The sequence below is a fragment of the Malaclemys terrapin genome, chromosome 1, assembly GCF_027887155.1.
Source record: "Malaclemys terrapin pileata isolate rMalTer1 chromosome 1, rMalTer1.hap1, whole genome shotgun sequence".
NCBI classification, from domain to species: Eukaryota; Metazoa; Chordata; order Testudines; family Emydidae; genus Malaclemys; species Malaclemys terrapin.
The window spans coordinates 193,410,905-193,438,761 of record NC_071505.1 but is presented as its reverse complement, the minus strand read 5'-3'; the positions used below and the strand labels follow the sequence as shown (position 1 = coordinate 193,438,761).

General features: G+C 41.4%; 1 long non-coding RNA gene across 1 annotated transcript; it reads left to right on the top strand.

The window, feature by feature from the left end:
* LOC128848905 (uncharacterized) lies at positions 1-27,765 on the top strand. Its single transcript, XR_008447131.1, has 3 exons — positions 1-44; positions 24,259-24,528; positions 26,827-27,765. It is a non-coding gene; the product is annotated as an uncharacterized LOC128848905 (long non-coding RNA).
* Positions 27,766-27,857: the final 92 nt, after the last annotated feature.

Genomic DNA, 27,857 nt, shown 5'->3' with positions numbered 1-27,857 from the left:
AAAGAGATGAAGAATGGGCTAAAACTCCGTTCCAACTGTTAGAGGTACAGTCAGTTTTGTTTTTCATTCAATATTATTTCAGCAAGCTTTATCTCCCTTAAAGTAATGTGGGTTAGGAGAAGTAGCAGCTTAAGGGAGGGAATCTCCCTTGTGATGTCAGTAATTTGACATGTTTGCCTTTGTGTAAGAGAAAATGTTTTGCTTCTGTATGCTACAAGCACAGTGAAGATCCCTTCTCCAGCATTTCCCTCTTCTGTGCAAACATTAATTTGTATAAACATGGCCCACACGATTTCCTTGAGAAGAAAATGCATAGTGACCTTTTGCTAGTTTTTCAAAAGGCTTTATGTTGCTAAATGTCAGTCAGTTATTCATTACAGTAATATTTTCCCAGGGCCTGACTGGGCCCAGTCAGAAGAATATGGAAGAAAACTTGGCTGCCTCCCCAATGCTGCCCCGACCCCTTAGCCCAGACTTCACAGAAATCCATGGGGGAGTGAGGGGTGAGGGTCAGTGCTGAAGAGGGAATACATATCAGACTCAAACTACACAGAAAATCTGTCAGTTAATGCCACTGGGGCAGCATTAATTCTGCCACTGTTCCCTCAGTCCTTAAGTGAGGTCCAGGGGGACAGCGTGGGAGGCTGTGACAGTGTGTGTCCAATGGCAGGAGTGGAGTCCAGTGTTTGAAAGCTTGCTGGGAGCAATGAGATTTGAAAGAGAGTGAAGCTGTATTGTGCATGGGACCAGGGAAGATGGTTTCTTGGTGTAGTTCAAGTTAAAAGAAAAACGCAAGACCCAGTACTATCCTAGAAAGAGCTACAAATTCCAGGTGAGGTTGCTAGAAAGGAAATAAAAAACTATACCCCTAAAAAGCGAGAGAATTGGGCAGGTACCACTCCATTGATATAAATCAGGAGTATCTCCACTGAAGTCTGTGGACTTGATCAGGTGTAAAAACAGTATTAAATAACAGGAGAGGTGGAGCCCAATATGTCTAAAAGAAGCTAAAGAAGTAGTGAAAGGAACTGATAACTTCTGCCTCCTTTCATCTGTATCTAACACATCTGAAATATTGTGATCAGTTTTTAATCTCTAATGCCAAATTTGACTCTGGGTTGATTACAGGTTTAGTATCACTCAAGTCCTTAAAATCAATTTTTTCTTCTTTTTGCTTGTATTCGTCCCTTTATTTTTAAAGTGGGATTTTCAAAGATGCTCAGAACGGGCCTAAATCTGGTGCCACTGACAGTGGGAATTTTACAATTGACTTTAGTGGGAGCAGAATTAGTCCACTCCTTCGCACCTTTTGAAAGTCCCACCCTTAAAATAATTCTTCTTTCTTTGTTTCCAAATTGATTGTTTGCGTCTTCATTCTGCAGCAGTATAATGATTTCAAAAGTTTGATTCCCAAGCCAATTCTATAGCTCCCATTACATGGTATGTGAGCACCTCACAACACCCTATGAGGCAGAGAAGTTGTTTTATCCCCCTTTTATGGGGAATTGAGGCATAAAAAGACTAAAGCCCAGATCCTCAAAGATATTTAGGGTCTTAACTTCCACTGAAATCAATAGGAGTTAGGCCCAGAACAGCAAAGGTATTTAGACACCTAAGTCCCTTGCCCAAGATCATACAACAAGTAGTAGAGCAGATCTCTTGAGTCTGAGGCTATTGTGTTAGCCACTGAACTTATCTTCCTTGGAACTAAGCATTAAGCTAATGAAAAATGTCACCCTAATGTCTTCTTCCCTCTAAACCAACTTAGTGAGATGCAAAGGTTTTTTCAGTCACAGTTAAAACTAAATAAAAGCAAACTTGGAGAACTCTTCTATGTAGTTTGTAATAAGACCATCCATCTCATCTGTATGAGTGATTAGCTCTAATTTCACTCTGATCTTTTGTAAATGGTTGCATATCCAGTAGTCAGTCTCATTCTCTGCACTCGGTGGTAGTATCTGATTCAGTGATGGAAATCCGTACTCCACTTTAGAAAGCACTTTAGTCTGCCATACTGAATATGTTTATTTAACCATGTACAGTAATTACACCTTCATCTGTTGTAAATCTACCAGTATTCAGATTCTCTATGAATCATGATGGGCTTGCATCATGAAACTTTGATCTAGATTTCAAAATCTAGATGGGGCAGGGGACATCTGTACCAAAACCCCAGATCTAATGCATTATGGATCCCAAATTTGGGTCCAGCTGCTGGTTTGGTCTCTAAATCCCCAGAAGTTTAGAAAGTTTTGGAGACAAGGTTTTGATTCAGTCCCATTTCTAATCATTAGCAGTGCTAGGAACATGATCAGATGAGAAGCTTCCACTTTTGGATTTTGACTTTCGCTTTTGTTTCCACTTGTAGTATTCTTAGCTTTTTGCCTGTGATCAGTTGTGCTTACCCCATGGGAAATGACTCTTGGTTTAGGCCAAAGCAACATCATTGACTTTGATGGAATTATGCCAGACATTAATCTAGCTCTTTAAGCATAATAAAATATTTGGTTGTACCAGACAGATTTTAGATATAAGGACAGCTGGACACAATCACAACACTAGGATTAAATGCTTGAATTTTCTAACGAACTTCCATGTCGGCCATAAAGTGAATGTGAAGGTTTACCTGAAAATAGTACTTAGATTGGATACATTTTGCTTGATCTTAACTTTTTAGAGAAATATCAATATTTCACTTTAAAGAATTTGATCAGCAGAAGCAGAATCTTATAAGCAAAGTAACAGGAATTATTTAATCTCTCTCCATATCTTCTATCCCAAGGGTAGATCATTCTTAGCTGTGAAAGTTCTCTGCTGTGAAAAGAGACTTGACCCTTAATCTAAAATCAACATTTCTAATAATATAAAGATGTCTTAATTATTCATCAGTTTAAGTCTATTTCAATTTTCTCTACAAAAAAGACAACATGAATATTAGACACTGGTATTGGGTGGAGAAGTGTAGCTCTTAAAGAAACAGAGTATGGAGTGTCAGGGAAACCACATCATGGGAGATAGCGGAGGACAAACAAACACAAGCATGAATTTGTCATGTGATCATGTAATCCAAATAGTTTTCTTATGACACATGGCAAGTTTGTGCGACTTTAAAGGCATATACCAGACAAGACATCATAGAACAGAAAAGAATAAGGAGAGAATGCTGAATAAGGGGAGGGGCTGAAAGTCTGGATAACACAGAATGGGAAGATGGAGGAGTCAGCAGATGAAAGACACCCAAAATGGGGGAGCAAGAGACGGCAAATGCGTGAGACCTAGAGAATGAGAATCAGAGACCCTGCAGATTTGGGGAGAGCAATAGGAGCAAGGGAGTTGAAGCCAAATGTGAAGAAGAGAGATGCATGTGAGGAAGAGCCATTTGGGTACTGAGGAATAGAAGTAACTCACCGGAACTGGAATATGCAGTAAGAAAGCAATTTCATCAGGTGATCAATAGATGGGAGGTGCAACTAAGGAACCTGTTCTCCATAGAGAAATTCAACCCAGACAATCGAGGGAAGGTAACTCCACTTAGTTATGAAACTTTAATCCATGGCTATGCCATCCGGAACTGGTTTGAAGGGAAGCACATAAAGATGAGGAGAGGATGAGACAGAATTTGGACTAAAATGATTCTGCTGGGTAATTAAAAATAAAAAGCTTATTGCTTTAAAAACAGTGCCATAAATCATAATGTCACAAAGAAATGTATAGTTGTGATCAAGTCCTCCTGCTTCATAAAAAAGAGCTGACACAGATCCTCTGAAGCACAATTGGTACTTAATGCTATGTAGAAAATAAAAGTAGTAAAAAGTATATCAATCATCAAAGAGGAGGAGTGGATGAAGAAAAAAGGGAGCTCACGGGGGAGCGATACAATCTGTTACTTAGTGTCACTTTCAGTCAACAAGTTTCAAGAGAGATTTAGAGACCCCTGTATATGCCAAAATAGGCTTTGACATATTGTATCCCTCTATAATGTCTTGTAATCTGAAGACAACTCTCGTATGTAGCTGATAAGGCAAATATGGCCTTTCTAATTACACTGCTCTACAGCCAAAATGCTTCTGAAATAAATGTAGTCAAACTTTATTAATTCTGGGTCACTGAGAATGAAAATGATGCTTAAAATTGTTGATTGGCTCTAGTTTTCAAGATATGCTATTGGGTCAGTATATACGACCCTTGACTTGGGAATGGCGGAGGATAAGTGAGTTATAAAGGGAAGGGATCTCAATTTAAACCAGAAATGACTAAAATACATCTTTGACTGGATCTATGAATAAATCTATGACTGGGTTTGGACAGTACTTGCTTTTTAGGCAAAACAATGAATGATGCAATCTGAAGCTGGTATTGCGTCATACATGATAGGAATTGCATCATGTTATTCCTAGAAGTCATGGATGATGCAATCATGATGAGGCTTACATCACTCTGCTGAACAAATTGCCCTATATTAGCTCTAGAAATCATACAGTGTCTTGCTCTCTTATTTGTCAGTGTTTGATTTTGCAAAGGGACACATTTCTGTTTAGCCAAAGTGAGCAGAGATGCCTCGTACTTGTGTGAACAGTGCAGATAACTTCTGCTATGTTTGTGATGAAGTGACTTTTGCATCACAAAAGCACAGTATAACCACTATGGTTAAGAAAGCCTATCACCTTTATTTTGGCTGCAAAATTGGAGATCAGGACAAGAGGTGGGCCCCACACATATGCTGCAACAAGTGTGCAACAAATCTTCTCCAGTGGTTGAACAGGAAAAGGAAATCTATGCCTTTTGCCATGCCAATGTTTTGGAGAGAGCCAACAGATCATACCAGCAATTGTTACTTCTGCATGGTGCCTCCAGTTGGGAAAGGTGTGTCAAAGAAGAAAAAGTGGACTGTGCATTATCCAAACATTCCATCAGCTATATGCCCAGTACCCCACGGAGAAGGACTGCTGGTTCCTGATGCACCAGAATCATTCTCACTTGAGTCAGACGAGGAAGAGGAAGAGGATGAAACTTCTGGTCCTGATCCATCAATGTCACAGGACCCACATTTTCTCCTATCCTCCTCCTCTGAACCACACCTCATAACACAAGGTGAACTGAATGACCTTGTCAGGGATTTGGAACTACCCAAGAGTAAGGCAGAGCTGTTGGGCTCCAGACTACAGCAGTGGAATCTCCTGGCAGGTGATATTAGGGTTTCCATGTTCCGTGACCGTCAAAAGGATCTTGTCCCATTCTTCTTCATGGAAGGTGATCTTGTTGCCTGCAACAACATCGATGGTGTGATGGCAGCCCTCAACATCGTTCACGATCCAGATGAGTGGAGACTGTTCATTGATTCATCGAAGACGAGTCTTAAAGATGTTTTACTGCACAATGGCAATGTTTTGTCATCAATTCCAGTTGGTCATGCAGTCCATATGAAGGAAACCTATGACAACATGAAACAACTTTTGAGGTGCATAAGCTATGACCAACATCAGTGGCAGCTTTGTGGCGATTTGAAGGTTGTTGCTCTCTTGCTTGGTCTGCAGACTGGATACACAAAGTAGTGCTGTTTTCTCTGCAAATGGGATAGTCGTGCAAGAGTTCCCACTACATCAAGAAAGATTGGCCACTCCGACAATCATTGGAGCCTGGGAGGAAAAGCGTTCAGCATCCACCACTTGTTGAATCAAGGAAGATGTTGTTACCACCCTTACACATCAAGCTGGGTCTGATGAAGAACTTTGTCAAGGCCATTGACAAAACACAAGCAGCTTTCAAGTACCTCCGTGGAAAATTTCCAAGGTTAAGTGAAGCTAAAATAAAGGAAGGTGTCTTTGTTGGTCCTCAGATTCGTGAACTTCTTCGAGATGATGTATTTGACCATGCACTGCGTGGCAAGGAAAAGACGGCATGGAAAGCCTTCCAGTTAGTGGCAATAAATTTTCTCGGAAACAACAAGGCAGACAACTACAGGTTGTTCGTGGAAAACCTCCTCAAGGCATACAAAAGCCTTGGTTGCAACATGTCACTAAAGATACATTTTTTGCACTCTCATCTAGATTTTTTTCCACCGAATTGCGGAGCAGTGAGCGACGAGCACGGCGAGCGATTTCACCAGGACATTGCAACAATGGAGAAATGCTATCAGGGCAAATGGAGCCCATCAGTGCTTGCAGACTATTGCTGGACAGTGACAAGAGATGCTCCATTTAATGAATACAAGAGACAAGCCAAGAAGCACCGAGTAGACACTGAATAGGACTAAACTATGTACATAATAGTTTTTTGCCTTTTGTTTCATAATAAATTTTATTTATATAACCCTTTTGCTGATTTTTAAAGTGTTACATAAACAGGACAGGTGAAATATTATCATGTAAAGCAACCATAAACACATGAAAAGACCTAGGTTTACAATTTATGATTAAAACTCTACTATCTACACAATATACATAGACGTAAAATGTAAAAACTTAAATATCTTAGAAACAGTAGCCAATCAGTTGTTTTAATTGTCATATTTGAATTCAGCACATCAAAATACATAATAAATAGCACATTTTATCTCTGAAGCAGATGACTTCTCAAAAATTGTAGACCAGTGTTATATGGCCTTTCTAATTCTTAAAAATAATAATACATTTGATCTCCTGTTTTGAAAATAAAACATTGGATCACTTTGGATGCAAATCCTATGCAGAGTAGAACCAACAAGGCTATCAAAGAGTTAGAGGAGTATATCTTTCCTTTTCCCCAAGAAAATTCTCTAAAATCTTTTCTACCTTTGTTGTAAAACTATGCTCTAGTTTCCTAAATTATCTGAACGATAGTACCAGGCTGTGGCACCATTACATTAAGTAGTGTAGCCTGATCAACTTTAATGGGAATTCACATGGTGTAAAGTACTATTCAATGCATGTAAGAGTATCATTGTCTGGCCCATAAATTGCTTCTACCTAACACGAATCTGTAAAGTGCCAGTCATGATTATTATTGAAGCTCCAAAAACACTCTGAGAATTGTCTCAGGGTGTTGCTGTGTGATAACTTTCAGACTTGCATTACTAGGTAGTCTTATAGTATTGTGATATATTCTTACATTCTTTTTAGAGAAAAATTTTGTTCCTGCTCCCATGCTAATCTTGTGTTATGATCATATGAACCACTTTCATGTTAAGGTGAATCAATTAGCTGCAAAACATTGATGCTTTGTGCGTTTTTTTTTTCTTGGCTTTTTAACATTTGGGCTTGATGAATATTGCACACATTGCCCTAAGATATTTGAGGTTTTTAAATGAATTCATTTTGGCTATAGTTGTGCCCCTTTTCACATAGACTTCCTTTGAACATGTTGAGTGATTGAGTTTCACTGGCACAAATTCATGGAAAGTGACTTCCAAAGTTGCAAGCATGAGCATTATTAGTAGTGTTTCTAATGATGCCCACAGTGTGTTAGCTGCTGAACAGACATAATGAATAGTGCTGTTTCTGCCCCCCAAAATGTGCATCATTCGTGGAAACTGAATTTTGCATGCACAAATGTAAATATTTGTGCCAGAATTACTGTTGTAATCAGGGAACAGCAACAACCCATGTGAATTACTAATTAAACTGAGACACTGTTTATTGAGCAGCAAATATTGAATATTCTTTGATAACCCTCCATGATCAATGCAGAGAATTAAAATTTAAAAAGTAAATGCAAGGAAAATGATGTACTGGTAGGTATTGTGTTAGTAGAAAGCTACATTCATTCAATTATTCACTACAAAATATTCTCTGTTTTGTTACCCACAAAAAACCATTGGAAAGACAGTTAAGAGGATAAGAGAGGCTGGAAGTTAAGGATTTTTTTGAGTATTGTTTTAATTTATCATGTAACATACCAATAACTGGATGAAGGTTCAATTTTTTTTGTAAATCCAGAAAAGAAAATTTAAAATCCTTATAGACAAACTAGGGAAATGTGGTCTAAACTCTAGATGAAATTACTATCAAGTGAGTTGAAAGATCATACTCAAAGAGTAGTTATCAAAGATTCAGTTACACTGAAAGGACGTATCTAGTAAGGTTCTGCAGGGATTTGTCCTGCATCTGGTAATAGTCACTGTTTTCATTAATGGAGCAGAGAGTGTGCTTACAACATTTGTGGATGATGCCAAGCTGGGAGAGGTTGCAAGTACTTAGAGGATAGGACTAAAATTCAAAATGATCTTGGAAAATTGGTCTGAAATCAACAAGATGAAGTTCAATAAAAACAAGTGCAAAATACTTTGCATATGAAGGAAAAATCAAATGTGCTGCTACAAAATGGAAAAAAACAGCTAGGCAGTTGTTAGTCCTGAGAAGAATCTAGGGGTTATAGAGGACCACAATCTGAATATGAGCCAACAATATGATGGAGTTGTGAAAAAGGCTAACATCATTTTGAGCTTTATTAACAGTAGTGTCATATATAAGACACAAGAAGTAATTGTCCCACTCTACTTGGCACAGGTGAGGAATACTGTGTCCAGTTCTGGGTGCCACACTTTAAGAAATACGTGGACATGAGAGATTCCAGAGGAGAGCATAACTAAATAAATAAATAAATAAATAAACCTTTCCTCATAGGTCAGGGTTTTACAAAACAAAAAACGGGGTATGTTTAGTCCCGAGAAAAGAAAACCGAGGGGGGACCTGATAAGTCTCAAATATGTTGAGGCCTACTATAAAAAGGATGGTGATCAACTGTCCTCCATGTCCACTGAGGGTAGGACAAGGAGTAATGGGCTTAATCTGCTGCAAGGAAGATTTAGGTTAGATACCAGGAAAAACTTTCCAACCATAAGGTTAATTAAGCACTGGAATAGGCTTCCAAGGGAGGGTGTGAAATCCCTGTTATTGTAGGTTTTAAAGAAAAAGTCAGAGAAACACCTATCAGGGATGGTCTAGGTGTATTTGGTCCTGCCTCCGTGCAGGGGGCTGGATTGGATGACCTTTTGAGGTGCCTTCCATCCCTACATTGCTCCCATTCTATTAAACAGGTCTGACAGGGGGCAAAACTGTGCAATGAAGCTAATGCACTAAAGTTGGGCACCCTTAAATATTCAGTTTGGTAAAATTCAGATCTGCCTAGAAGTGAAATGGCATTAAATTTTTTTGACTCCACTTCTCCAAAGAATCGTAAAGCCCAAGATGACAATTGTAGTGAAAGTGCAACAAACCAGTACAGTCCATTAAACCTCAGCTATGAATGAGTAATTAGAAATTGATTTTTTTTCCCCAGAGTGGTCTGGCACTGGGCAGTAGTTAGGAGCAGATGTCACTGTAGACAGAATAGTCTTCTCTCTTTCTCTTAGCTGGTACTGTGCCAGTAACTGGGGAGGAGTATAAAAAGTGACAACAGCAAATAAGACTAGATTTGTAATAGACTTCACCTTTTCAACCCATCCTCAGGAGAAGGACTAGAGGACTTCACTGGGAACTCAGACTCAGCTTCATAAATCCTTGTAGCTTACCTACAAGAGATCAAATCCATGCTGGATTGCTAATTGAGACTTTGATCTCTCTAAATCAGTCACTGAATTAGTATTAATAGAATCATAGGTTAGAAGGGACTGCAAGGATCACCTAGCCCCCTGCCAAGATGCAGGATTTGTTGTGTCTAAACCATCCATGACAGATGGCTATCCAGCCTCCTTTTGAAAACCTCTAATGAAGGAGATTCCACAGCCTCCTAGGCATTCAGTTCCATCGTCCTACTGTTCTTACAGTTAGAAAGTTTTTCCTGAGATTTAAGCTGAATCTGTTATGCTGTAGTTTGAACCTGTTGCTCTTTTGTCTTGTCCTCTGTGGCAAGAGAGAACAACTTTTCTTCATGTTTTTTATGGCAGCCTTTCAAGTATTTGAAGACCTCTATCATAGCCCCCCTTAATCTCCTTTTTTCCAAACTAAACATACTCAGTTCCTTCAGCCTTTGCTCACATGACTTGCATTCCATCCTTTTGATCATCTTTGTCGCTCACCTCTGGATCCTTTCCAGTTTCTCCGCATCCTTTCTATACATTGGTGACCAAAATTGGACACAGTATTCCAGCTGAGACTTAACCAACACTGAGTAGAGCAGTACTATCCCCTCCCATGAGTTTCATACTATGCCTCTGTTAATGCAACCTAAAATTGTATTTCTTTTTTTTTTTGCAACAGCATTGCATTGCTGACTCATGTTGAGATTGTGATCCACCACAACTCCCAGATCCTTCTCAGCAGTGCTGCTGCCAAGCCAGTTATCCCCCATTCTGTATTTGTACGTTTTGTTTTTCTTTAAGTGTATCACTTGCATTTGTCTTTTTTGAATTTCATTTTGTTGTCTACAGCCCAGTTCTCCTATTTATCAAGATCCCTCTGAATGTTAGCTCTATCCTCCAAATTACTGGCAACCCACTCTAGCTTTATGTCATCTGCAAACTTAATCAATATGCTCTCTGTACCTACCTTCAGGTCATTAATAAAGATGTTAAACAACACCAGACCCAGAATGGATCCCTGTGGAACTCCACTTGAGATTCTCTCCAATCCGATATCAATAGTTACCCTTTGTTTGTGGTTGTTTAACTATGTATTATGTAATAGTCTAGTGCTTACCATTTGATAGCATTTTAGTGGCCATTGTGAAATAATAATAGGTGACTTTTATGCATTGCTGTTCATCTATACCTATCCAAGATTTGCAGAACCTTTTACAATTCATTATCCTCAGTTTACAATTTGGGAAGCTGAGGCCCAGAGAAGTGTAGTGACTTGCAGATAATAACATAGATGAAATGGCAAACATGGGAAAAGGACTCAAGTCTCAGAGCATCAGATTGAGCCAAATCTGCTGGACCATGATACACTGCCAGTCTCAATGCAGCTCCCACTGGATAGGTATCCACATCACAGAAACCAACAGTTGATTTGGCATTAATTGGAATACGTGATGGCAGATTTAGTAGAGAATGCAGTATTGACTTAACATGGATATGGAATTACCCTCTCGCCTCTAGATGTGATTTGGTCAGATAACAGTGAGGTACAGAGTTGGGGCTGGGTAGGTGGGTGGGGCTCACGCTCACGTGTTGGGAAGACAAACCAAGGACTTCATGTCAAAAAGGCAAAGGTTTCTGGCAGACTTCAGGGGAATATCACTAAGCTGCCTGATTTCAGGGACTACTAGCAATGTCAGCTAAATGATTAGTTAAATTTCATACTATGCAGTTTTTCTACTCCGAAATAAACCATTGGCCTTACCAGTCATATTTTTTTCAGAGCCATAGAGTGAAGTCAGTATCCTTAAGAAAAAATGTAGCTTCTCCTTGTTCACAAGTTGCTTTGTGCTGGCATATATTTTGTTGTCAATGTTTTCCCTTTCTGTCTCTATCCCACAATGTTCTCAAAAGACTTCAAAGAGTGTCATGAGCATCAAAGGAGCATTCTCAGACCTTGTCTAAATAGCTGTTTAGATATTTGGCTATTTCCTCAGAATAATCAGGGAGCTCTCATGTTTTCTAATTATTTCACTTTAGCTCACTCCATTGGTTTGAACAAAGTCCCCCTAAATGTGTGAACTTGGAAATCTTTATTACTAAAGGGAGCTTGCTTGCTTGTTGGGATTGGCCACTGTTGGAAGACAGGATACTAGCCTAGATGGACCTTTGGTCTGACCCAGTATGGCCATTCTTATGTTCTTATGGGTGTGTCTTATGTATATAAAGTGCTTTGGAAGTGGGTATACTGTACCTGACTTATAGTATAGTGGAGTTTTCTGGGACCATGACCCAGCATTGCCAACTTGTTCAATTTACTTGTCTGTCTGACACCACAGTATGGTTAAATGCAAAGGCCTCAACTTCATTTAAATCTATTACCTAACTGTGGTAATTACTCCAACCTACACCTACATGGCAGGACCTAAACTGGCACAAATGCTACCATAAACCTCAGCATGTGTTTGAAGGTCATGCTCCTTTTATACCCTTAGGTTTGCCAAAATACTTTGACTGGAAGGCAGAGTCCCACCCCCTGCAGGTGGGAGGTAGGGAAGCTAAGGAAGGGGGGCACAAACTGAGTGAGACATCAAGGCAAACCCCCTCACCATGCATTGCTGTACTCTGGCCCAAGGCCTAGGCAGGGACTGGTTTACAGGGACATCCACTGGACACTTCTAGCCCACCCATTGGAACCTGCTAAATTAGCAATGATTGTAACTTAGACCAGCTGGATGCAAGGTGGAAAAAAACCCACACAGCAGTCTGCCAGTTTTGCCATATGGAAGGCCTAACCTCTGGCACCATAGGAGATCCAACAACTAGATTAAGGGAGGGTAGGATGGGACAGAGAGTCCACAATGGCTACCTCACCTAAGCAACAAACAGTTGCAACATCCCACCCCCTCCAGCGCTTCCAGACAGGAACCAGTCTTCAAGCACCCCCAAAGCCCCATGGCCAGGGCCGGCTCCAGGGTTTTGGCCGCCCCAAGCAGCCAAAACCAAAAAAAAAAAAAAAAAAAAAAGCCGCAGCTGCGATCGCGATCTGCGGCGGCAATTCGGTGGGAGGTCCTTCACTCCAAGCCGGAGTGAGGGACCGTCCGCCGAATTGCCGCCGAATACCTGGACCTGCCGCCCCTCTCCCGACCGGCCGCCCCAAGCACCTGCTTGAGAAGCTGGTGCCTGGAGCCGGCCCTGCCCATGGCAGCAGCAATAGATGGGACAGGGTACAGAGGCCTCCACCCCCTCTTCTCCCACGCATACAGCAAGAGGGAGGGGTAGCAGAGAGAGCACATGGAGCACTGCTCCAGCTGCTCCTGGTTGAGATCTTCCCCTGCCCCCACTCCCACCCAAGAGGGTATCTCCAGTGTGCCCAGCTCTGTCAAAGACACAGCCTGCCTACCAAGGTGAGCATTTGTAAAAATTGTGTGACTTTTAAGCCAATCTCATGATTTTTGAGGCCTGACTTGTGACTTTTGAACACTTGGGATTAGCGATGCTAATCCACTATAGAGTGTGAATGAGTCTGGAGAAACACTATTGGTCGGATTTTCAAATGACCTCTGCTGTTATGTAGACTTTCCCAATAGCACTGACCCCCAACCAGCTAGCATGGGTACGGAGGCATTAAACTACATCTAAACTAGGTCCTAAATGGAGTTTCAAATGAGACTAGTGAAGGGCTTGTCTACATGGAGAGTGAGTGTGTGGCAAGCCAGGGTGTAAATCTGCAGCTCACTAAATCACTGTGTGGACCCTGCTACAGTGCCCCAAAAGTTCTGTAGTGTGTCTTGATGTACTGCTGTTTGAAATGGAGTATGTCAAAGCACACTATGGAACTCTTAGTGCATATAGGCAGGGTTCACATGGCCAGTTAATGCACAGCAAAGAGTAGTGTGCTGTCAATTAACACTGCCTGACTTGCCACACGCTAGCTTTCTATATAAACAAGCCCTCAGACATAATAACTATCATGATTTTTTTTCTTAATCTAAACAAGGCTTAATTGAGGTGGCCAGACCTTTAAAAATGCTTGGTATCCAGCGACTTGTGTTGTTCTTAGTGGGAGCTTCTGGGCGCTGAGCACTTTTGACAATCCGGCCACTTTATTTAGGTGCCTATGTGGGAGCCAATCTCTCTCTTGAAAATTGTGTGCTCTGTGCTGTACTAACTTTCCTATGGATATGGTAAACTGCACAGAGAATACAAAGGATACAATCTATGTTGCTTTTTATTTGCATCTCCACAGATGGCAAAAAGTGGGCATATGCTTTCCTGCAGAAATATAACACGGGGATATTCCTCTCCAAACAGACACAGTGAGTCTACTTTGCACACCCATGTCATCCCTTCCCCTCTGCTCTTAGCTCTACTCAGGTGCCTCGAAGGAATGAAAACAATATTTATCAGTAGTTTATTTGTGATTCTTCTCATGTTGTGACTCTGTTTTCAGAAGATGAGATAATGGTCACTTCAGATCACCGGCCCTTTTCTATTGATGAATCGGTCCCACTTTTCTTACAATAATCTATTGTTCATGGTTTGAACAAAAGGTATTCCGGTTTGTTACCCTTGAATGTCTGATGTCCACTAACATGCTTCATTCATTGGCAAGTCTGTTCTCATTAAATATTGAATTATAATATCTTAAATATGTGCCATGTCTCTCAAAATACAAAAAAAAAAAAATCATTGCCACTAAAAACTATTAATTTTAAATGGAAAAGTAGATAAGTAGGGATGTCGATTGCCTGTCTGTTACCCCTCCCCCAAGCTGTTCTATTATGTCTCTGCTGCAATGAGGGAGGAATTAATCAGTTTCATGTTTCTAACAAAGTGCCACGCTTACCCAGGCAGGCACAGGTTTCAAGAGAATGCCAGAGTAAGAAAATAGCCTAACCCCATCTGAGGGCATGGAGGGCACCCTGTGTAGCACAGCTGGTTTGGCCCTACTGTGTGTGTGCAGAGAACCACCTGGGAGTCAGCCCAGGTGTCGCACCTCCTGTGTTCCGCTCTACTAGGGCTTCCGCCTCGCTGCCGTGAAGCAGGCTGGAGGGTGAGGTGGGCCATTCTCTTCCCTTGTGTCTATAGGGGAGATTGAGGCTCCACAGAGGGAACTTCTGGCTGTTACAAGTCTTCCTCCATCTTTACTGCTTCACCCATGGTTAGGAATGGCTTGAAGCCCCAGAAACCCCTCAGCCAGTCACCAGCTCCTCCCTCCATAGGTGCTGGAACTAGGGGTGCTGGCTTGAGGTGATTTCCATCATATACAGGGTTTGCAGTTTTGTTCAACAGCTCTGAGCACCCCCACTATAAAAATTGTTCCAGCCCCTATGCCTCCCTCTCCTGCTTCAGATTCCCCTGTCTGAAAGTGTGGGTCCGTTTGAACTGGAAGGTGTGATTCCCAGCTTGCATAGATGTACTCACGCTAACTCTGCTTGAGCTAACGCCTAAAAATAGCCATGTGTCCACAGCGGCACAGGTGGCGGCTTGGGCTAGCTGCCTGACTACGTAGCCAGCTGGTCAGGTTGGATTGTATTTGGGGCAACTAGCCCAAGTGACCAGCTGTGCCACCATGTACACACTGCTATTTTTAGATGCTAGATCAAGCAGAGATAGCACAGGTATGTCTACATGAGCTGGGAATCACACCTTCCAGTTCAAATGTAGATGTACCCTGTGTCTTCATGATGGAGGAGAGAGAGCTCTCTCTGGCAAGTTTTACTTCTTTAACTTCTATCCTTCCCACTTCTTCTTAACTGCAAGGAATTCTCTAGTAGGCAGCCTGGCTGCCCATGTGAGCAAAAGCTGGGCCTAACACACTATTGTCCGCATTCACACAAATGTTCACCAATAAAATAATTTCACAAATCCTCTTTAACTATCGTAAATATTTCTTGTAGCTCTTTCCCTGCATGGCTGACAGGGTGTCTCACTATGTTTGTAAGTATGCACAAAAGCTTTCTGTTTTCTAGTCATCCTTCTCCTAGGCTTGGTTGTTAGAGATACCACAATCCAATACTCGTGACTGCAGAGTTCACTGACCTTGCCCCACATTCTGATTCTTGCACCCACTGGAGCCCAGCTTCCTACTGGTGTGTGCCAGGACAATTTCTGTGTGATTGGTACTCTGTTTTCTCTCTCTGGCCAGCTACTAAGCAGTCAGTTCCCTTTTTCCTTATTACTTCCTTCTATTAATAATATTGCACTCTTCAAGAATGGGAACATTCAGGATTTTCCCTAATGCAACACTCCCAGTCAATCCAGATTAGATTTTTTTCAAGTATTTATTTAAAGGTAGGCGCAGAGAAAAACATACAGAAAATAAGAGGCGATTTGTTTAAACATACTGCATATATTCTGCAAAAATCTTAATGCACACTGGAGGAATACTTAGACTTCTTTGTTATTGAGGTAGAGTCTGGAAGGTTACCATGTTCTAATCTGTCTTGCTCATTTAACTTGCCTCCTTCCCCAGCTATGTAGTTCATTGTAAGCTCATTTTCACTGCAGAATAGAATAGAATCCTCTCTCCCCACTCCACTTGTCCAGAGCTTGGGTCACTTATAGACCTAGTCTGCTTTGCAAGCTAGGAGAATATGCAAAGGGCCATGTCTTGGTTCTCAGTGTCTTATTCTTATTTCCATAAATGACTGTTCAAAATACCTTTCTGTTTCCAACTCTGCCCTCCAAGGCTACGTCTACACTTGGAGCTAGGGGTGTGATTCTCAGCTCATGTAGACACAGTCTCACAAGCTCTTATTGAGCTAGTGCACTAAAAATAGTAGTATAGTTGGGGCACGGGCAGCAGTGAGTGGTGGCATGGGCTAACCACCCTGAGTATGTACCCACAGGATCCAGGTGGGTTTGTACTTGGGGCAGCTATTTGTAGCATGCTAACTAAATGAGAGTTAGTGAAAGTATGTCTACATAAGCTGGGAATCACACCGCCAGCTCCAGGAGTAGACGTACCCCAAATGTTCTTCTCAGGTAGATACTTGCACCCTGAAAGTCTGCTCAGAGCAATGTCAAGCACCCGCAGTTCCCATTGGCATTAATCGGATTGTCTGGTTTCAACAATTTGTCAAAACCTCCAAAGAAGTTATTGGAAGAGCCTATGCAATGAAATTCTCCATAGATAATTGAGAGCAATGGGAATGCTCTAGGCCAGGGGTTTTCAAACTTCATTGCACCGTGATCCCCTTCTGACAACAAAAATTACTACATGACCCCGGGGCGGGGGGAGAGGCGAAGCCTGAGCCTGTCCAAGCCCCGCCTCCCTGGGCAGGGAGGGGGGAAAAGCACAAGCCCAAGGTCTTCAGCCCCACACAGGGGCCATGTAACCTGAGCCCCACCACCCAGGGCTGAAGCCCTCGGGCTTCAAACCCAGGCGGTGGAGCTTGGGCTTTGGCAAGTCTAACGCCAGCCCTGGTGACCCCATTAAAATGGGGTCACAACCCACAGTTTGAGAACTGCTGCTCTAGGCTACTGGTTCTCAGACTTTCCTGTACCAAGGCCCCCTTGTTACAACCAAAAAGTTTTGGGACCCCTGAACAATTTCCTTCACATTTAACTATATAGATAAGGAGGTTGGTTGTGACCCCCCAGATTGTGAATGCATATTCCCTAATCAGCAAAGCTAGACTGACTTATGTACTTAAGAAATCTTGACAACTATGCATTGTTAGCATTCAAATACAATCATGCTAGTCACAGTCCTGTGTGTAGCAGGACTTGTAATTACTACTTAAAAGGCATCAGTAGAGGTTTTGAAGAAAGGGGATCTTTCCCCACATCAGGCATAAATCAAGAAGAGAAATTCTCAGAAAGAAATGTAAGTGAGAAAAAAAATCAGAATTTTAATTTAACAAAGTTTTTTTAAAAACATGCATATAATCAGTTAATATCAGTTTGCAGTGGTGACATCACAACAATTCGTATCTTGAAAATAGCACATACATTTGAAGGAAGATGAAAAAAGATGACTGACAATGAATTTCTTATCAATAATGGAAGAGGAAATAAAGAAAAAGCATGTTGACCATTTAACGGAACCTAGAAAAAAACATTTTTGAATGTTTAAGAATGTTTGAATGTTTGGAAGTGGCAGAAGTCCTTCACAGTTTCCAGATAAACTAATTTTTCAAGATTATATGCACATTGGATGATACATGACATAAAATAATAAAAATGTTAAGTTGCATTAAAAAAGTCAGGGATGTCATACAATATTGTTGCTAGCTTCCACTGTGTTGAATGTGTTGAACATGTTCCAAGGGTAACTCCTCTTTTGTGGCAGCAATGGAAGACTGATTAAGGATTCTATGGACTTCTCTGGCTGACTTCTTCTGAGGGGTGGAGTCAGACCTTGGCAATAAGGTTTTTGTTATGCACAGAGTATGCTCAGAACATGTCTCTACCACCTGAAATTTGGGAAAGGTTCTCCTGTTTCACTGATATTCAACAGCCCCAGGAGCTGGGACAGCCCAGAATTGTGGTGCAGAGGAGCATGGGAGTTGGAGAGTAATTCATATGAGTTATTCCAGCATCAATCCCCTACCTCTTCGCCACATAACTAGTACATCTGCAGAGACTCTCTACTTTTCAGCTGTGTACAGTGGGCTGAATTTTCTTTTAGACAGGCTATGGTGGAGGCAGCATCTGCAGCTTCTGTGGTGTGGAGGATTGCAGATATTGTTGGATTGGATCCAAAGTGTTCAAATTAAGAAAAAATTACTTACTGTATTTCCTTATCTTTGTTGTTGTTTTTACACATTGATTTTTTTAATTCAACAAATCTCAGGGGGAGAACAAAACACCCCCGTCCCCAACCTGTCATTAGTGATGTTCCCTAAACTGGGATAAAAGAAAAGATGGACAGAACATGCCTAAAGTGTAGAGAAATGATGAGAAAATTGTTTTGCTTTTGGATATAATCGGATAAATTCTAGCTGTCGTGTGTGCACAAGTGCTTGCCAAGAAACCTGCAGCTGGAAGAGGAAAGACAGAGTAGATGTTTGCTGCCTTGAGTTCTGGTTTCCTTTGAGGGTCAGGAGGCCTGGGAAGCCCTGTTCAATTAGACCTGCTACACGTGCATGTGTATGCTGGACTTAAAAGGAAGAAAGCTCAGCAGGTGGGGCAGGCTTGGGAGGAGAGTAGACAGGCTGTTCCTATGTGGAGCAATAAGTCTGGCTCAGGCTAGGAACTGCCTGAAGGCCCATGGTAGGAGGGTAGAGCTGGCCTGGAGTGTTGGGTTTATTGGTGCCCAGGAGCTGGCAGTTAGGCAGTAAGAGAGGCCAGTGCCCCTGGGGCCTATCTGCAAGGAAGGGAGCTGACAATTCTTTTGCTTTTGTATTGTTTTTGGACTTGGACTAAGGGACCCTGTTATCCTGGAAGGGGTCAGAGCATCCTGGAGAGCCAAGTCACCACCCCAGATCATAAGATCCCTGAGAAAAAGAGTGAGGTGAAGAGACTGCAATGCCAGGTTATGCCATGAGGGGCACTTGGGGATGGTGAGCCTTGGGCATCCATGGAAAAGCTTTTCTTTGGGCCCTTTATGATGCATTCCAGGGCATGGACAAACTTATATCTACATGTGCCCCTGTGATTCTGCAATGAGAACTATACACCCAGTCCGACCATATTATTTCCTGTTACTCTCAGGAATAATCCTGCATTAGGGTGGGTGAGTTGCCAGTCAAAATATAGGAGTACAATAAGGGCCCAGTCTAGCTCTCATTACTGCCAATGGCAGTTGTTCCATTGGCTTTAGTGAGAGCTGGATTGGGGTCTTCAGCCTGTTTGTGTAGCATTAATTTTCACCCATGGAGCCATTTAAATGACTGGCCTGAATCTGGCCCCGTGAATCTGGTAAACTTTTAAAAGGACTTTATAACATATCTGCTGTTTATATGGATCTTGATAGTCTACCCATGCTTCAGTGCTTGCCTTTAATGTACTACTATTAAAGTATCCTATAGTAGCAGACAATTAACAGTAAAAAACAAAAATTGAAAATGAAAAGTGTAACTGATGGTTTTGGCAGGTAGACAGGACCTGAGGAATTGGAAATCTGATAAACGTGTTCAGCATATAATGAGACGCACCCACGGGAAAAGAAATGAAACGATTGTTTAGTAATTCACGACATCTTTTGTAAGTTTTGTAGAAATGTCAATTAATATTAAACACACACACACACCCCTCTGAAATCAAGAGATAACTAAACAGGGGATAAAAATAATTGTGATATGTCTGTTTTCCCCAAACTATAGCAAAAAAAAAAGTATACTTTTTGAGGGGTGGGGATGGGAGAGTAATGTAAAAAGGCAGCAAACAGTGTCTGTCTTTGGCATGGCTGACATAGCAAAGATGGAAACAATTATATCTGATAAAGCTTTTTATGTGAACTGCTAAACGCCATATATGTTTACAGTTTCTAAAAGGATGTGTAAATTTTCAGGTACACTAAAGCAGGACTAATTACCATTTAAGAAAATGCTATTTAAGCATTCCTTTACAATGTATCCATTCTAGCCTGAGGTTTGAGAGAAGGCTGAATAATTTAATTCAAGTCTGCTGACCTGAATGTATCTCACCAAAAACATATAAGAGGCAAAGTTGCTTAGATTTTTTTTCTTTATACTAATTGCCAGAGGTGAGGGGTCAATGTTTTATATCAGTGTAAAAGATACAGATGGCATATCACACATTAAAAGAACATTATGAAGCTTGCAAAGTCAAGCACTGAAAAGTTAGGAAATGCCAGAATGATTGTTACCTGTGCAGAGCAGAGTATTTGACAAGATCTTACATTATCATACCAGTTTCCATTGTTTTAATGAGTGTAATGTTGTGACTTGAGTCTAGAGTTTGGGGCTTTGCTGTGCTAGCCAGCACTGTACTCTTTAATAACGTAGCTGAATTCGAAGTACCTTAGTCCGAACTTACCGCGGGTCCAGACGCGGCAGGGAGGCTCCCCCGTCGATGCCGCGTACTCCTCTCGCCGAGCTGGAGTACCGGCGTCGACGGCGAGCACTTCCGGGATCGATTTATCGCGTCTTAACCAGACATGATAAATCGATTCCAGAACATCGATTGCCTGCCGCCGGACCCTCCGGTAAGTGAAGATGTACAATTTAGGGATGATATCCTGCTTCCACCAGGATCTTCTGGACTCTGCTGCCACCACTTATGGTGCCTTTTACTCTTTTCGGACAAATTAGAAGAAAGTGTCTGAGTTTATCCTCAGGATTGGAGAAATTATTGTGATGAATGCTAAATAGTAACATTGATACATTAGTAGGTTTCTTATTTTAAATCTTTGTGCTATTTGGTCCATTTGCAAGGCTGGCCTGCAAGCTTTGTCAAACCTGTGGCTGTGGGCCTCCTGGATCTGGGAGGTCTAGGAAAAATAGAGGAGAATCTCAGCTTTCATTTTAATAGTAAATTTCTAGTCCATAATAGCGTTGGAAAGATAATCTTGAGAACATAAACCAATATAAACCTATGTAAACTGATAGCAATGGCTGAAAGAAACAAACATGTCTGCAGCAGAGGGAAACATAAATATTCCTCCCTCCCCTGCCCTATAAACACTTTTGTTTAAACTGAGTCAGTTAGGTTTGAGGTGTTATCTGAAGAACACCTTCAGGGATGTAGAGAACAGATTCTTCAAAGAGTTACTGGGGTCGGGGTGGGGGGAGCACTTTGTTTACCATTACAGATATCTCTGATCTATTCCAACTATTTCCTATCTTAGAAGATATATGGATATCCTCAAACTTCCATATTCCCCTCACTTCTCCATCCCTCAATTCCCCTATTTAAAAAAACAGAACTTGTACTTCAGTATAAGTGACTTGTCATTCAATTCTCTAAGGCTCTGATTCAGGACAGCATGCACATGCTTAAGCCCCTCCCTATTGACTTAAGCACATATTTACTGTTAAGCATGTGCTTAAGGGCTGTCCTGAATCAGAGCCATAGACCCACTCTGGCTACCTCTCCTGCTGCACTTCCATCTGAGAACAGATACATGGACCGTGAACCAGGAGGAAAGAGAATGGTTAAAGGGAGAGGGTCATGTGCTTGATAAATTACCTCAGTAGCCTCTATATGTTCTGTATGTTGTTTTTATTCTTAAAATCAATAAACACTTTAAGCAAAAAAGGAAGAAAGAGGCCATGCAGTAAAACACAGCATGTGGTGCTGGCCCTTCACAGAGAAGGGAGAAGCAACTTGCAGAAAGCCATGTGAACAAATGAGTTATTTGTGTGGCCATGTGATCCAAAATGGAAGACATGTGTCACACTGCAAATCTGTATAACTTGGCAGACATGTACTAGACGGGAGCAGTGGGGCCTCCTGGGTTTTCCACCACCCTTCATATCCTTGGCTGTCATATTAATCCTCTTTAAATCCAAGCTCTCCTTCCCAGTGATTGACTCCTACATCTTTTTTTCATCTTTCATTGCAGCCAAACAGCATCCTGTGCAGCTGAAAACTATTCAGCTCCAGAATCAATCCTGCAAGACTCACAGGGCAGGAGAAGCCTTTGGCCTTTTCTGGTGGTGATGGCCAAGTCTGTATGTAATGTGCTTAGTCTCCACTGGCCCACACAGTGAGAGATCCTGATCCCCTCTTGAACTTGGGTGGAACGTTTTCCTTTTGCGATTGGGTGGGCCAGCTCTAAACTAATATTTTCTGTATAGTTAATGATGACATGGCAAGTGCCATACGCTGGTGGAAATTCGCCATTTGAAAAATTGCCTAAAAATATATCCTACAGTAAATCTTTCTATGCATGAGTGTGTGTGTGTGTGTGTGTGTGTGTGTACATATACTGTACTGTACGGGATGGTATCCATCCCCGCAAAAACACAAAAATCTCAACTATTATCAAATATGAATCTTGCCACAGGATAACGAACAATGTCTCAGCTAAATCTTCTATCTGCTATTGTTTTATTTACTAATGACAGGAACTACACTGTTTGAGCTAAGAATTCAAGATTATCAAGGTCTTTAGAGGCAAAAGTATGGGACAGGTGAGGGAAAGCAGTTTGCTCCTTGATGGGAAGGATGGTCTAGTGATTAGGATGTTAGCACTGTTCTACCACAGGCTTCCTGTACGATCTTAGGCACGTCACTTAGGATACATCTACATTTGAGCTGAGAGGCATGATTCCCAGCTCATGTAGAGGGACCCATGCTAGTTTTGCTTGAGCTGGTGCTTAAAAATAGTAGTGTGTCTGCAGCAGCTTTGGCTAGCTGTGCAAGTATGTACCCAAGAGGTTGGGCAAGATTGTAGCTGAGGCGGTGGCCAAAGTGCTATTTTTAAATGCTAGCTCAAGCAGAGCTAGTGCCAGTACGTCTGTGTGAACTGGGAATCACACCTCCCAGCTCAAATGTAGATGTAGCTTTAGTATCTCTGTGCCTCGAGTCCCCATCTGTGAAATGGGGCTAATAATACTTCCCTCCCTCAGCTACTATGGGAATAGTGGTGACACAAGTAGTTTAGAACAAAGCTGGGTAATGTTCTAATCTGAACGGTAGGCTCTTGTTGAGTGTTAGGTGCTAAAACCTAATCTTTACAGTGTTTCACTGTATGGCTTACTGATCCTAGTCAGTGGAAAATGGCCGCAGGTGGGAGGAGTCTGCATTTCAGTCTATTTTACAAATCCGTGTCTCTTTCCAAACATGCAATGACATCTTGAAATCTAAAAGGACAATGCAAAATCAGGACAGTATTTTATTCAGATCCATACAGTGGATTTCAAAGCTGATATTTTACCCTCCTTATATATACAAAGGTGGAATTCTAAGCACATAGGAAGGGCAGAACGGTGTAAATGACAGCAGCCATGTGGAACAGAATTTTGCCATAAAAGTGTTGTGAAGGGGTATATCATCGAGGTGCCTAGGGTTGGAGGTCTATCAGGATGAGAGGAACATTGCAATTATCCCCTCTGAGATGAATTAACAGAAATCTGCTCCATACTTGTACAAGACTTGTAACGCTGTGATCTACCAGAGTTGTAGTGTAGTTAATCTGAGACATAGATTTTATAAAGGTGCTAACTGGTGTTTCATCATGCCCTGGGGGTGTTTCATTTTCATACAAGGACTTGTTTGGAGAAATGCTGTGTGAGCCTTTAAAACAGATTGCCTGCTGTCAAAAGGACTATTTGAACAGTCATAATGGTTCCTTTATGCAATATTTTGGAAAAACAGTAATTTAAAACTACGCTTTTTAAAAACTCCAAGTAGTTGGAATCCAAAAAACCTGAGTAAATCTGAGAAGCTCCTTTCCCTTATTCTGAATTATGACAATTTTGGGAAGGTAAAAGGAGTAAAGTTATTAGAAAGAAACTGAACGTATACATCTTTAATATGAATGTCATGTTCAAAAAGCATTTACAGTTTTCTTCATGTCACAATGCTAGTGCATTCCTTTTCCTTTAAGCAGAGATCATCTGTTACCAAGAAGGGACAAATACAAGAACAAAATATGATATGCTCATGAAGGGGGGAAATTGCATATTTCTTCTGGGGACATTCATTTTACTTTACTTCAGACTGCTGGAAAAGGTGACTGGGAAAGACACTGTTCACTCAGCAGCCATGCTAACTTGTACTGCAGTTTGGTCAGAACTAATAAATTAAACAAAGGTCTGACTCCAGACACAGCGACTCCTGGCAACATCTAGATTCTGTAGAAAGTTATTTCTGGCAATTCAGTTGATTGCACTCTTTCTTTTCAGTTGGTACCTGACTGCCAGAAGCTGGGACTGGACAACAGGAGCTGGATCATTCAATATTTGCCCTATTATGTTCATTCCCTCTGAAGCATCTGGCACTCGCCACTGTCAGAAGACAGGATACTGGGCTAGATGGACTATTGGTCTAACCCAGGTTGGCCGTTCTTTTGTTCTTATAATACCCCAATATTGCGATATGGGACATTGTGCTGCTGGAGAAGGTGCCATCGTATGGATGAGATGGAAAGCAGAGGGCCTGACTGCTTGTGTTCGGTAAAGCTCCCATAGCATTCAAGTTTCAGAGGTTTAGCTTTGGTGTCCTAGCTAAATATCAATTTGTGTCATTCTCTTTTCTACTGATGTACAACCCTCCCCCCACTTCAGTTTCAGCTAAATAAGATATGCCTCACCTTGTCTGTTTCTCATTGGTATATGCTGTTAAGACTCCATCTGTGAGGTACTGAGCACCTCTTGTGAAATGCTGAATGCTCTCATCTCCCATTGATTGCAGTGGTAGCTGGGGGCACTCGGAACCAAACAGGGTTGTTCCCTTAAATAGGTGCTGCATTTCGTCCCACAGTGGTGGATGCCATGATTCCTTTGTAATTTAAGAGCCTCCTCTTGCAATCCTAGCTCAGGCACCAAAACTCCACTTGACTGCAAAGGGAGTTTTGCCTGCACCAAGGGCCCTAAAGCACATTTCTGGTTAAGACAGTATTGCCAAAAGCAAACATTCAAAAATCACGAGTCAGACCTCCAGAAATCATGAGACGGGGTTGAAAATCATGAGATTTTAAAAGAATAATTATTGGTGGAGCCAGGCTTGAGGAATTCAGCAGGACATGCACAATTGTATTTGGAATATTTGCACAGTTTGCTGTAAGTGGCATCTCACTTCAGCATCTCAAGTAGGTGGCTCTTGGTTTGTGAGCACACCACTACTTCCCTGCTTCTCCTCCCCCCCACTCTAAATTCAAGCCCTGCTTTCCCCTTAAAATATCCTATCCCTCACAGTCTCTGCCACACCCACTCCCCTCCACCCACATCAGCCCCCTCCAGCCTCCAAGATTTCCCTATCATAGCCCCACACCTAGGTTGCATCCTGCCCCCTAACTTTCCATATCTCTTGACAATTTCCTGTCCATTCCCAGCCCAGGAGCACTGGGAGCAGCCATCTCCTCTGAAGACAGCCTGGCTTCAATGCCATTGGAAACAATAGCAGGTAGTAGCTGTCTTTGCAAGGGGAAGCAGCATTTCAAAAGCTAGCTATAGGGGAGTAATAGCCATTTTGACTGAGGGAAGTCTGCGGCTTCAGTCCCATTTGAAAATAATGGGAAATATTTTACTACTTTGAATGAGTACAAATGTGTGGTATCAGTAATGAGCCCATGAGAAACTTAAAATAACCCCATCAAATATCATGTGCTTTTCAATAAAATCAGAAGAGTTGTGTGAATTAATAGCTCACAAGCAGGTCTTAGAATCTGAAAAAGCACTGGCTCTTTATAGAACATCACATCAAGTTGGAGATTTCAGTCCTTGTCTTGAAAGTACTAAGATATCTAGGCCCAGGATGATCATCCAAAACTCCGGGACCTTGACTACTCCTAACAATTCTGCTCCTTGGTACAAAGGAATTGCTCACTGTAAGGGGTAAAGCTCATTTATATATGTGACAGGACATTCTTGGCAGGCAGTTCAAGAGTGTAGAACTCAGGGTATGTCTACACTGTGATTAAAAAATCCACAGCACTGAGTCTCAGAGCCCAGGTCTTATGGGGCTCAGGCTGTGGGGCCATACAGTTGCACTCATGGGGTCTCAGAGCCTGGGCTCCAGCCTGAGTCTGATCATCTACACTGCAATTTTATAGCCCCATAGCCCGCGCCCCACGACCTGAGTCAGCTGCTCCAGGCCAGCCACAGCCATGCCATAGGTCTTTCATCAAAGTGTAGATGTACCGTCAGGCCTTCATGACATAAGGGTGACCACAAATCTGGCTACTTTCTGGTTCAAGTGGAAAGTGCACTTCTTCAATCTCACTTCCACCTAACAAAAGCATAGAGCAATACACTTTAAAACAACAAATCCTAACAAATAAAAAACACCCTATGCATTTTTTTCCCAGGGAGAGGAATGAAGAAGTAACTTTTCTTGACAGTTGTTAGTCACCTCACTTTATAGTCAAAAGTGGTTCAGATATGATGGTGATGGGTGAGGTATAAGAAACTGGGAGAGAGGGAGAGAGAGATCCCTTGAACAAAATAGTTTTCAGATTATCAAATTTCTAATAAATAACTAGTACCTGATTTATGCTGTAATTTACAGTGGGGTAAGTAATTAATATATTGAAGTATCTGATCATTAAAGCTGAAAAATATCCCCAATTATTCCTGTTTAAGGCCAATTCTGCTCCCAATTGAAGCTAATGGTTATAATAAGCTATAGTTGTCTCTTCCTTCACCAAGATGCCCTTTATTAGAATTGCATTATTAACACACTTTATAAACTCTCATCCACAAATGATGTTTCTATTTTATATTATGGATTTTTTTTTTTTTTTTTTTTTTTAGTGAATCTAGTGCTTATGAAAAATGCCACATTGGCAAACCTGTGAAGCCACATATTTATCCACCGAAGAGGAGCAGCATGGGCAGCAAGCAGTAGGGAAAGCTTCCCCACACTGATTCAACTTGGAGGAAGAGCTTGACAGGAAGTTCAGTTGTTTACATTCATTCAATCATATTCAGGTACCAGTAATAAGGAATTCAGTAAGTGTTAATTATGGTGATGTTTTAGAGAAAGGATAACGATGCACTAGAAACTGAAATGCTATTGCCTACTTATCCTATATAGGCTACCATAAAACAAAAAAAGAAGCCATCATGTGGTGACAAATCAATCAACTAATAGCCTGGACCAAATTTATACTGAGGTCTTAGAGATAAAAATCTTCATATCCATTTATCAGTCCTTTGAACCATCCATTCCCCCTATGTTTTTATGCTTGTAGCTCTTGTTGTGCCACGGTCTTTCATCAAACTTTCACTCTTTCTTCATGTAAGATCCCGGTCTGTGGTAGATAAGGGGTCAGAATCTGAACTTGTAACCCAGTTGAAATTTTGCATCCGGCATGTAGTTCTCTAATGCTAAAGCAAAACCAGTGAAGCAAATGACCTCAAATGATGGAATGATCAAAATTCAAATCCAAATCTGAATTTTTGCTCAACCCCGTCTATGCTAACTATATAACTCCTATGTACAAACACATCTTGAAATGAATATGTTAAAGCTGGATATTGAGCCAGAGATTAACAAATAGTAGAATAACATCAGAGTCGTTGTATTTTCTGTTGAGTAAAAATGCTTAGAATAATTTACTATTGTATGAAGTAATGCAGCTGTCTTACTTAAAATATTCCTCCCTTCCACATGGAGAGAGAAATGACCACAAGAAGTGTTCCAGAAAGCCATTTCATTCCCATGTGGCTTGTTTTGCTAAATGAATTACAATAAAGATCTACTCCAAATGGTGCATTTTTTCCTGCCTCAACTTATTTTGTACTTGTTCAGTAAAATAGATTCCAAAAAAGACAGGATTGTA